Consider the following 13691-nt stretch of genomic DNA (forward strand, 5'->3'; position numbering starts at 1 on the left):
TATGATTGTTATGATTGTTATGATCATTAATTATCATGGCAACGGTCTGTTATACTTCGCAGCGGTCTGTTATCAAGAAATAACAGACCGCATTCTACATTAGAATTCAACCAAGCCATGTAATAATTCTTTAATACAGACCACTGCTATGGATAACACACCATTGTAACACAGAGCGTTGCCATGGTCACACAGAATTCTAACTGTAGAGACAGAACGGACTATTTTCTTTAGCGGAAGCAATACAATCGTTTTTAAATCAATAAACTCCTTTTTAAATCAATATTTTGTGTCAAATTATTGATTTATTTGGTAGGTAGCCATGTAATAAGTGGGATAATGTATAGCGAGGCGATTGTTATAGCGAATACAACCCCTTCAGACTGATTCAAGATCCCTCCGTTTCGTGTCGGGGTCCTGATCAGCCTGTCGGGGTTGTATTCGCTACGGCTATTGAAGGCCTTAGACTTTCTATCTTGTAATAGAACAGCAGTAGAGAAAGATACAGGTACACTGGGTTCTTGCTTGTTCTGTAAACATTTGAGAAAGTTACTGTTATCATAGCGGGGACCCAACACATATCACTGAGAGCTGGTATCAGTTGTTTTTGGCTCACCTCGAGCAGATGGAGGAGGGTGTGGGCCCTGGCATTGTGGCAGAGGCCGAAGAGCTCTCACAGGAGGAGGGGGAGGGTGAGCTGGGCTTTGGTTGCGGTGCCAGCCGTTTTTTTGGTTGATGTTACATCCCTCGTTAATTAGATGTTATCTGTCTAGGAATATTATTAGACATAACAAAAGTTTTGCATGTGTGTGTCTATACAGTAACGGGAATTGCAATTGAAAAGGAACAGACAACAATCCATAACTTAGTTGAAAGATTTTAATTCTTCAACTGCAATAAAGTGAAGTAGTAATAAAGGAATAAAGTAAAGAAAAGTAATAAAGTAATGAATATTTACAATTCTTACAATGTAACAAGAATAATCAGATCAACAGACAATCTGGGGGAGAGGAAAGAGCAAGAGAATGGTGCTTAAATCAAAAACTGAATCTAACTAAAAAAGCCCCTTTAACTAAAGTTAAAGAACTAAACCATCTATCAACAAAAGAGGTAGAAAGAAACATCTTCAGCGTGCGAGACGCTATAACTAAACTATACTAACTAAAACAAAAACATGCATAATTAGCACCACTCCTAACACTAGTGCATCTAATACATCTCATAGAAAACTACATGTGCAAATGTAAGTCGCGACCTGCTTACTAGACTCACAACCTCTCCCACCAGTCTACACAATGTTGGACGATGAACTGATATGAAGATTTCATGACAGCAACAAACATTTAGCAGGCACCGCAAGCACGTATCAAGAGCACAAACAAAGAGAACTGATCTAACTGCAAGATTATAAAAGCAGCGAACCCCAGACACTGATCAGTCTCTCAGACTGGTCTCTCGAACGAGAAAACCGTCCTCACAGAGTGTGCATACTCTTTCCCAACCCAGAGTCTCTCGACTGTCGCCATTTAAGTTAGAGCCATTCATAAACTGCACGGCGACAGGCGATTGGTGGCGCGATTCCAGACGTCAGCATCCTACGTCAGCAGATTGACAGACGGACTCCAATCGAGCTTCACACCTGAAACAAATAAAGTACACAGACATACACGACACGCATATGCAGCAACATACGCAAGAACAAAAATTACGTAGCGCGCGGCGTATGTAACAGTTGATATCTGGGGGCTTGCAGCAAAAGAGTGGGATAGTTTGGTTCCAGCATACACCAGTTCTTCCATTTTCTGTGAGAAGCACAGAAGTGGAGATGCTGGAGAGAGGGGCTGTTGCTCTGTTGTTATCGGAGGCTGTAATATGCTGTCCTGGCTACCCTGGCTGTTTTCCAGGAGCAATCTTGGAGCAGTTCTAATATGCGTGTCTGTGGTGAGCTCTGTGGGCAGGGCTCAGCTGAGATTGTGTCCGTGAGCAGATGTTGTTGTGGCTGAGTGGTGTTATCATTGTCCTTGTGTGATATGTCAACCACATGTCCATTCTGCTGCTTAAGTCAAGTCCTGTGGTCATACTGTGTCCAGGTGTGTGTGTGCCATTCAGATTGAGTGGATTGGCACACACTGCAGAAGGATAATTGAGGGAGAAGTAGATATTGTCCTTTAGCACTCTTGAACCAAGCTTGTTTGGGTGGTGGCCATCCTGATGAAACAGTTGTCTCTGACTCCAGAAAAGATTGAAGTTGTCAATGAAGTTCACTCCTTTTATATTGCAGGTTTTTTGCAGCCATGTATTAAGCCCAAGCAACCATGAAAACCTGTTTGTTCCTCTTGCTGGGAGTGGTCCACTGATGAATGTTTGAACTTTCAGTTTTTTAAGTGTTTCAAAAAGTTAATTGAAATCCTTCTTAAGGAGTTCTGACTGGTCTTCGTGAATATCATTCTTCCCCACATGAATGAGGAGTCGATTTGCAGTCTTATGTTTCATCAGAATGTTCTGAAGTTCCCTGTTTATATCAGAAGTTGTTGCTTGTGCTAATGTTTCTGATTATGGAGTCCCCCACTATCAGAGTCCTGGGCTCGGCTGTGCTCTGAGCTGAGGGCCGCTGTCTGCTCGACCTTGAGCGCCAGTTAGCATCAGTGTTAGCCACACGTTTGGAGATTCCTCATTTACATTCATTAGTACTTCAAATCTGTTCTCAAGATGTATAGGCGGTGGTAGGAGACCAGTGTTTGCAATCCTTGTTAGAGCTGGATCTGGGGTAGAGGATGCTACTGCGGCAATATGTGATGCTCGTGACAATCTGATGTCTCGAGTGCCTTTGGGTCTCGCTCCCTGTTTGTGCCATAGATTTGTAAGTTGATCGGCTTGTTTCTCTATACTCAGTATGGCCTGTCGAGGAGCACTAGTTTCATGGGACTCACCGGCTATATGCTGAGGGTGTCCGTGACGAAGCTCTGTTGTGTGTTCCGTCTGGTTTGGTGGTCCCGTAAGTAACTTTATTTCAATAACTGCAATCCTTTGTAAAAGTCTGTGGCAGTTAGTGCAGCAAATAGATTCTTGAACCAGAAGAGGTATTTTCTCTCTTATCCTTATGAATGTGGGCAGTTGTGTTTTCCTTTCCCCGGAATGTAAGCTGGTCGGATAAAAGAATTCTGCGTTTTTGCAGTAATCCAAACTTTGTCGTTTGAGCACTGTGCTGGCTATAATATCTTGCACTAAAATATCTTGCCTTAGAATTCTGGACTGCAGTCCCTTATAGTGCCCACTCATGTTCGCAGCTCCATCATAACCTTGATCCTGGATGTTTTCTATTTTCAAGTCAATTTCTTCCAGTAGAGCCATCACAAGGTTTTCAAGAGCATCTCCTCTTGTTGAATGGACATCGCACACCTGAATGAATCGCTCCTTTATTTTCATGTTGTGTACATATCTCACCACAAAAGAAACCTGACACATCTGTCGTTTCATCCAGAAGTATCGAAAAGATTTTGCTGTCTTGAATTTCTTCTCTGATGACACGTTTTACTGATATGGCCAAAGCTTTGATTAAGTCATTCTGGGTTCTGTTCGAGAGGAGCGAGACAAGAGGTCTTTTTTGGGTTCCCTGCTTCTCTTTTACGGCATCAAGGTGTACTTTAATTACACTGTCATACTTGCTGAACAACTCCACTAACTCTAAGAAATTTCCTCGATTTTGGCTTGATGAAGTCTCATCATCTCCCCTGAAAGACATGCCCTGTCTTGCCAGGAAAAGAGTAATGGCAATCAGACGAGACAACACTTTGTTCCTCTCCCTTGCGACTCAAGGTCACCCACTTCAAATGCTGCCTCCAATAATTTTTTCTTGAATGAGTTCCACCTCACCCAGAGGTTAAATTGGGCAGGAGCGCACCGGAGCGCAGCTCCGCCTCGTCAGGTCCACAACACACCCTGACAGAGCTCAGCTCCGTCTCCTTCAGCACCAAATATTGTTTTTCCACTTGAATTATTTTTCATCTCCTGGCAAATACATGGCATATATGAGACTGCATAATTAGCAAGACTACACAGAGACAACCAGGCTGCATGGAATTATCAGACATCATAATGCATTAATCTCTGCGTTCTCTGGTTCAGCACCCCGCCCACAGCCATCAAAGGAAAACTGTCACAATTGTAAGCGTAACAGCGACATTACCATGGAAACCCGCAAACAGCTTGAGCGATCGAGCAGCTACCACTGAAGTCCTCTGTTTACAGTCTTGAATTTTTTTTTTTTTTTGCCGTTTTCAAAATTTTTATTTTTTTTTGTCCGAATCAAATGTTTTATGGTTACGATTCATCTCGTAGCTGGCTGCCTTGGTTCCAGACTTAAAACTCTTTATATCAGCAGTTTAATGAAACGTCAACAGAGATATTTAATGGGGGAAATCACTTCGGAAACAGAGCCATTAAAAAATGGATGTCACTGTTGATATCTGGGTCAAATGAAAGCTCATTTATAAAAAGCTCATAAAAATAATAATAATAATCATTTGTTACATTTGTATAGCGCTTTTCTAGGTACTCAAAGTGCTTTTTCATGGAAGGGGGAATCTCCTCAACCACCACCAATGTGCAGCATCCACCTGGATGATGTGACAGCAGGCATATTGTGCCAGAACGCTCACCACACACCAGCTTACTGGTAGAGAGGAGACAGTGATAAAGCCAATCAGTATACAGTATGGGGATGATTAGGAGGCCATGATGGACAGAGGCCAAGAGGCAAATTTGGCCAGGATGCCGGGGTTACAACCCTACTTTTTTTCGAAGGACATCCTGGTATTTTTAATGACCACAGAGAGTCAGGACCTCGGTTTAACATCTCATCCGAAGGACATAATAAAGGTATATTTAAACAATGTATTATTACACTGCAATAAAGGTATAATTACATTGCAATAAAGGTATAATTACACATTTATTATTACACTGTAATAAAGGTATAATTACACAATGTATTACACTGTAATAAAAGTATAATTAGATATTTATTATAAAATTGTAATAAAGGTATAATTACACAATGCATTATTACACTGTAATACATGTATACTTACACTGTAATAAAGTTATAATTACACATTCATTATTACATCATAATAAAGGCATTGTTACACAATGTATTATTACACTGTAATCACTGATCTATATAGAATGACTGGATAGCTCATGACGTCATAAACAGTGAAGCCACCGCGCCGCCATATTGGTATTCCCTAGTGAGCTCACGCGTTCTATTGAATCAATAGGAAATTTTATGATTTGACTGAAAAAACATTGCCTAAAGAGACACAGTTTTTAAATCTAAAATCTCCCTGTACATTTTCACACATAAACATCCTAAGCATTTAAATGAGTATTTGTTTAAAGTCGGAAATTTTTCCTGCTTATTAAAAAATGGCAATTTCTTTGGAATAATAAGCTGTACGAGAACACTAGTCGGCCTTTACTGAAAAGCTATCTTCACAGGTAAGAAAAACAGTTTGATACTATTAATTAAATAGTGAAAGGTAAAGACCTATATTTTTGTGAATTGGTGAATATTCAGGTGAATATTGTTTCGTAGCCACGAATTAATAATAATAATAGCCTACCTCAGCACGTTATACTAATTTGTTCCCTCGTTTTATTATATTGTAGCCACGTTGTAATTCGTTAAATCAAAATGAGGGAGGGAATTCGTTCATCGTTCAAGTCGTCGCAACAATGAATTATTTAGATCAGTGGACAGGGCGCATAAGAACAAGCAGAGAGCGAGAGCCCTGGTTGCGCGCGCGCACTCTCATCGCCTTCAAACAACATTGTAATAAATGTATAATAACACAATGTATTATTACACTGCAATAAAGGTATAATAGCACAATGTATTATTACACTGTAATAAAGATATAATTACACAATGTATTATTACACTGTAATAAATGTATAATAACACTATGTATTTGTTACAGCAGCTCCTATAGCTGCCGACGGCTTGGTTAAACAACGCACTTTTTACGCACATCAACAGTCTTGTTGTCCATTTCTTCTTTTCTGTTTCTTTATTTATCAAATACAAACATTAAACATACTCGAGACGGTAAACATCCCACCTTGTGTGTGGTAAAAACCATAGACATAATATACATAGACGCCCTATTGGCCGCTGGATCGTACGTCAACGGCGCCGCCATACTGCGGAGGGCAAATTTCCCATACCTCTCATAACGAGAATTGAGAAAAATGCCTATTTCTTGTGCTGCTTGGGGCTTTACAAATCGCCACACAATTGAAAACAGGTCTCAGGGAATTACCTTTCTCAAGCAAAACTGAAAATTTGTTTCTGGTTGCATTTCATTTACTATTTTTATTTTCAAAGGAGAAAGGCCACGAAATTTAAAAATACTACTGTTATTGTGTCACGAAATGTAGTTTTAAGAGTTTTTCAGTCGACAATGTAGTTGTTTAAAGCTCAAATCTGTGGTTTATTTATAAAGATAGCGCCTTTTTAAAAATGTTATCTGACGGTTTCGGAGTTGTGAGATCCAGCGATCCCCGCGGGCGTTCAGCGCTCATGTACCCCGCCGAGAACAGCCTTGCCTCGGCTATAGTACCTGTCGTACACCGCTTCTGAGTTCTGACGTTCGTCGCTGTCAGTCTAGTGCAGGGGTCGGCAACCCAAAATGTTGAAAGAGCCATATTGGACCAAAAAAAAAAAAAAAAAAATCTGTCTGGAGCCGCAAAAAATTAAAAGCCTTATAAGCCTTATAATGAAGGCAACACATGCTGCAAGTGTCTATATTAGCGTTATTAGCCCCCTAGTATCAAAATGATAAGTAGGCTACAAATACATAGTGAGCGTTCATGATTATGTTTATTTTCCCTGCAGCGCATCCTGGAGAGAATGACGCACCACGTGACTACTCTGCTGTACGATCGTGCTTTAAGTTTAACTTCCATTATCATTTTAATGTATTATGTTTCGATTTATTTATTCGTGTATTATGTTTACAACGTTGAAAAACTTTAACCCTTTCACACGTAAGTTTAAAATGTTCTGAGTTTTTCAAGGCGACCGTTATTTAGAATGTGTCACTTTATGGTTTCCATGGTGACGCGTCATTGCGTGTCACGTGACACACCGCAGCAGCAACAGAGCTGAATGAATGATGATTTGCTTTTGTCATTTTTCCTTTTTTATTCAAAATATTCACAAATTTGTTAGATATGGCATGAAATATCTGATATTCCGATTGTCAAATATATGCAATTGGAAGTGTTTTGTTGTTTAAACACCTTTATAACGATCGCGTTAGTTGAGCTGTATGCGCGATGGGCGCCGCCATCTTAGTTTGTGCCGCAGACGCAGTTCAGAGAATCGGATCTGTTGGATTTACAACATGTGAATTCATCCACTTCTCCCGAAATACATAAAAGTAAGTGGCTGGTGAACTGGGAGAAGAATAGAGTAAACTTTAAAGTTACTTACACAATATGTATCTGATATGAATAAAACGTGTCTAATTATAATGGAAAAGGATTATTATTGCCTCTTCTTTTAACATCAGTGTGTATTTTACAAACTCTAAATGTATTTTTTTTTGTATTTATATGTCTGAAACCTAAAATAAACATTATGTGGTTGAAAACACTGAAAAGTTGTGATATATGACAGCTCTGAGCCGAGCGCGCCTGTCTCTGGCTCAGCGCCAGCCAACGCGTGAGAGCACATTTGAATTTAGCAGTTGATCACGTCATGCACTGACCGTTCTAATCACACCGACCGATGTGATCGTACGTGGGAAAGGGTTAAGAATGTTTGTCATGTTTTTCCTCCTACCGAAATTATATTAAAACAAGAAATATTTTTTCCATTTTCATATTTTTTAAAAAAGCTCCAGGGAGCCACTAGGGCGGCGCTTAAGAGCCGCATGCGGCTCTAGAGCCGCGGGTTGCCGACCCCTGGTCTAGTGAGAATAATTCGTCTTGTGTTTATCTAACGGGCGATCTTTGGTTTCATTAATCTATAATTTGTTCCTTGGCAGATTGTTTTGGCTGAGGGCAAAGTGAAGTTTCATAACTTAATATATTTAGGCTATTATAACAGTGTAGCCTGCTGTATGTTTGACTGGATCGTTTACTTTATTTCTTGATTTGTATAGCTTCTTATACCTTTTAAAAACTGAAATTTAACAAAAAGAGACAGGGTTGCGTCATTTTATTTTATATAGCCTATGTAATAATATTTTAAAATGTATAAATTTACATTATTTATTATTGTTATTATAATAATATACCACTTACAATTATCAATCTATTATAGTTATGCTGTCAAATTATTTTACTATTCATAGTAACTATTTAACCTATTATTTTTTATTGTCTATATTCTGTAATTGATATTTCATATTCTACTGCTATTATTATAGTATACATAAACTATATGCTATTATCAATATATTATTATTATTATTATTATTATATTAGTACTTATGATATTATATAATTATACTTTTCATTACTATTTTATTTACTGTATACTGTTTGTTTATTTTATTGACTAAACTATTTACTATTAGCCTACCTCTCACTTTATCTTATATTTACTATTTGCATTGCACTGTAGTTGTACCATATCATATTACCATAAATGATCCATCAGTTATCTTTGTTATTGCTAAAATCGGGTCAATGACAGAATATGCTTTTCCCACAATAAGAAAACTTTATTTAATTTAATGTGAAAATTAAATTATATCTCAGTATGGGGGTGTTCACAATTCTTATCCAAGAATGAAAAGCTAAATACATGACAAGCCAGAGCTTTGGCCATTCCTTATTAAAAAATAAAAATAAAATATAAGTCTATCTATCGAGAATTTAACTAACTACAGATGGAACTTTTTTTGTACACCACATACAAACCACCGAAATCGGTTGATAAATGTAATTTTTTTTGGTTTTTATACAGAAAAACCGCAGCTCAGCAGTTTACTTGCATTTGATTACAGCGCAGTCTTGCCCTCCACAAAATGGCGGACGCGTTGACGTATCGCAGCAACGTTCCAAAGCGGCCAATAGGGCGTCTATGTATATTATGTCTATGGTAAAAACTGTATGCGTTCCCCCCAAGCGGGAAGGAAGTCGACCGGAAGTTGAAGTCGGCCGGGTGCCGCCATCTTGAGCGGAACTTCACTTGCGTTAGCAATCCCATTGACTTCCATTCATTTTGGCGTCACTTTGACAGCGAATAACTTTACATCTGAGGCGTTTGAAGACTCCATTTGTCCATTTTTTATTTCTAAAGAAACACGACAATGTATAAAATGCTCCATTACCTTGTAGCTTATGTTATGGCCCCGTAGAAGCAGTTTTTGTAAAAGTAGGCTAACGATTGCGTCATAACCACGCGACTCTCTGTCGCACACTAGAGAGATTACCGTATGGACGGGAGGAGAAGCTCGCGGGCAATCGGGGAGACGTGGAGGCAAAATGACAATATAATTAATCGGAATACCTAGCAAAAGTTGCTCCTGCTCCAAGCTCATGGACAGCTCCTAATCACACTCTCCGTCTCTGCAAGATTCGGAAGGGAATGATTCAGATTTCTCTTGGCACAGCTACTAGAAGACAGACGGGTTACTCACGTGGTCCGTGTAACGCTTTGCTCGGTTTGAGTCTGCGCGTCAGGAAAGGAAGTGCTAAGAAATCGCTGAAAACGGGCTTCACTTGTCTCAACTGAGTTCCAATGGGGTCGCTGTGTCCATTTCTTTTACTGTCTATGGTTCCCCCACCAAGCCCAACTAACTCTACGTGTAAAACACCGGTTTAAAAACACTCTGTGCACATACTGCCCCCACCTGGTGACAGCCCGAAATACATATACATTAATACTGGCTCCAACAGTATTATTACACTGCAATAAAGGTATAATAGCACAATGTATTATTACACTGTAATAAAGGTATAATTACACAATGTATTATTACACTGTAATAAATGTATAATAACACAATGTATTATTACACTGTAATAAAGGCATAATGACACAATGTATTATTACACTGTGATAAATGTATAATTACACACTGTATTATTACATTGTAATAAAGGTATAAGGAGATGAAAAATAATTCAAGTGGAATAAAAATATTTGGTGCTGAACGAGAGACGGAGCTGAGCTCCGGCAGGGTGTGTTGTGGACCTGTGGACCTGGCCTAATTTTACCTCTGATTAGAGTGTATTTATACCTTTATTACAGAGTAATAATACATTTTGTAATTATACCTTTATTACAGTGTAATAATACATTGTGTCATTATGCCTTTATTACAGTGTAATAATACATTGTGTTATTATACCTTTATTACAGTGTAATAATACATTGTGTTATTATACCTTTATTACAGTGTAATAATTAGGGCTGTTTTCGACTAAGGATTTTCATTGTCAAATCTGATTCGTTAGTCGAATCTTTTTTTTTTTTCTTTTTTTTTTAGATAGCAGCTAGATTTTTTCCATTTCACACAAAAGAGCTAAAAAACACATATCACACATATATCATAACATTTCATAAACATGAGGAGCAATATGAGAGAGAAATTTGGTGATGGTTGTTTAGGTACATTAAACAACGTAAAGCTTTTTCACGCCCATGAGAACCGCGTGGAGTCAACTCACAGCCGCTCCGCTGCCCTGCTGAAAATGTGAAGCAGAAACGCTTAATGTCAGATAACGTCCATAATAATTGGACTCTGGGTTCGATTTTTTGACCATTTTCAGTGGTTATGAGGAGCAATATGAGAGGGAAATTTGGTAATCGTTGTTTAGGTACATTAAACAACTTAAAGCTTTTTAACACACATGAGAACCGTGTGGAGTCAGCTTTTTAACGCACATGAGAACCGTGTGGAGTCAACTCACAGCCGCTCCGCTGCCCTGCTGAAAATGTGAAGCAGAAACGCTTAATATCAGATAACGTCCATAATAATTGGACTCTGGGTTCGATTTTTTTTACCATTTTAAGTGGTTATGAGGAGCAACATGAGAGGGGAATTTGGTAATCATGGTTTAGGTACATTTAATCCCACCGGTCACAATAGTGACCGTAAAAAAATGTTTCATTTCTAAGGCTATAAAAATGTTACTGAATGGTCTATCAATGCATTTCCAGCAGATATTGAAATAATAAAGGGTCTCAATGAAATATGTGCAGTGTCGCATGTTTACTGTAAATTGTCACATGACCAGAGCTGTTTACTTCCTGTTTGCGCCAAGAGAAGAGGATGGCAGCAAGAAAGCTCCCAAAGAAAAGGTTATTAAAGTATGTTAAAATAAAGATAGGACATAGATTTTTGGTACACATCATGTTTAAGGTGTCTAGTATTGATATATGCATTTGCAATTACTCAACTTTATTTAATGTGGTCATAGAACTCACAAACATGTCAACGGCAACAATAGTGACCGGTGGGATAACCCATTGTATCTACATGTAATACACATAGGCTAACTGTTCTACCTTACTTTCTGCTGCTACCTTACTTTCTACCTAATTTTACACACAGACACACACAGAAACACACACACAGAAACACACACACACACACACGGACCCAAGGAAGACTAGCTAGCTAGCTAATTCTGCTAGCTAATTCTGCTAGCTAATTCTGCTGCTACCTAACTTCCTACCTACTGCAACTTTCCACACAAACACACACACACACACACACACACACACACTAGCTAGCTAACTAATTCTACCTAACTTTACACACACACACACACACACAGTGGTGTGCCGTCAGAGCCAGCAGGGCCTTCTCTGCTGGCCCTGTCAAAATAGAATTTTTTTTTTTCTAAAATTAAATTAATGTGTGTCTGAACATGTCTAAATTCAATTACTGTCTATCAGTACGTTACAATTATATTTCCAGAAAGAATATGGTTATTTTTTGTGAGTCTGAGCTGGATTTTACATATGTCATCTAAACGCCGTGGACCAGCACTAGTAGTATAGCTAGCCTTCCGTTGAAGCTGCCGTTTTCCAATTGATCATAACTTTGACTGACGTGTTTTATCAGCCAATCAAATTGTGATGCGTATGACAGAACGCCCCAGAGGCCCAGCGATGTGTCGACGGCTAGCCCGCGCTGATGTCATCGACATGGGTGGGCAGATACAATACATGTTTGTGTACAATAACAATTTTCAGGAAAAATAACATTACGATGTCCAGAAATAAATTTCATTAGTACATTGGGTCATTTTGGGTACATTTGTCATTCTAGATCTACCAATTTTGTTAATACCGAGAATTTCCACGTGAGTAAATCCATTGATAACTATGCAACTTTAGTGTTCGACGATGGTCCAGTGGTAGAACTTTAGCCAAGTGTGTCAGAGGTTCTGGGTTTGAGTCCACACTTGTATAGTTCTTTATTTTTATTTTACCGAATATGTTCATCAGTGGTTGTATATCAAGCAAGGCGTTTGTGTGCATTTTGTTTTGTAAGATTTCAATGAATAGAAAGTCTCCGCAACGGCGCTAGATTGAAGCGCGCATCTGAGTGAAAACTGTGCGCGAGCCACAAGAGAACACTGTATCCGCGCCACTGATAACAGCGGCAACGAGCACTCAGCTTGAACAACACATTTCAGCGCTAGAATGCATCTTATTCAACAAACGAAAATTAATGTCCTGCTAGTTAACCGGAGATGTTTTATTTATTTGTATTACTAACTTACATCCGTGCGCGAGATGTTTCAGCTCAGCTTTTATAATGTACAGTGGTGTACGTGTGCGCTGAGGTTGAAGATCAGCTGTCTCGTCGTTGATGTTACGCAGTGCATACAGTGCATGATTGTATTTTTTTTTTTTTTTTTGGGGGGGGGGGGGGGTAGATCGTTACTGAAGGCCCTGACTGAAACCCCACGGTACGCTACTGCACACACACACACACACACACACACACACACACACACACACACACACACACACACACACAACACACACACATACACACACACACACACACGCACAAGTGGTCTAGGAAGAAAAGCTGAAAAAAAAAACCCATCAAAATGTCCTAAATGGCCAAGATACTATCCCGTGGCCTCGAGACACTATCCCTTGGCCTCGAGACACTATCCCGTGGCCTCCAGACACTATCCCGAGGCCTCCAGACACTATCCCGTGGTCTCCAGACACTATCCCGTGGTCTCCAGACACTATCCCGTGGCCTCCAGACACTATCCCGTGGCCTCCAGACACTATCCCGTGGTCTCCAGACACTATCCCGTGGCTTCCAGACACTATCCCGTGGCCTCCAGACACTATCCCGTGGCCTCCAGACACTATCCCGAGGCCTCCAGACACTATCCCGAGGCCTCCAGCCACTATCCCGTGGCCTCCAGACACTATCCCGTGGCCTCGAGATACTATCCCGTGGCCTCGAGATGGTATCCCGTGGCCTCCAGATACTATCCCGTGACCTCAAGACACTATCCCGAGGCCTCCAGACACTATCCCGTGGCCTCCAGACACTATCCCGTGGCCTCCAGACATTATCCCGTGGCCTCGAGATACTATCCCGTGGCCTCCAGATACTATCCCGTGGCCTCCAGACACTATGCCGTGGCCTCCAGACACTATCCCGTGGCCTCGAGATACTATCCCG

General features: G+C 39.9%; 1 protein-coding gene across 1 annotated transcript in view; it reads right to left on the reverse strand.

The window, feature by feature from the left end:
- Window positions 1-13691, reverse strand: part of tnni1c (troponin I, skeletal, slow c) — a 363446-nt gene that overhangs the window by 54569 nt on the left and 295186 nt on the right. The gene's annotated exons all lie outside the window — the stretch shown is intronic.

This window comes from Scardinius erythrophthalmus (genome assembly GCF_964197995.2).
Source record: "Scardinius erythrophthalmus genome assembly, chromosome: 8".
NCBI classification, from domain to species: Eukaryota; Metazoa; Chordata; class Actinopteri; order Cypriniformes; family Leuciscidae; genus Scardinius; species Scardinius erythrophthalmus.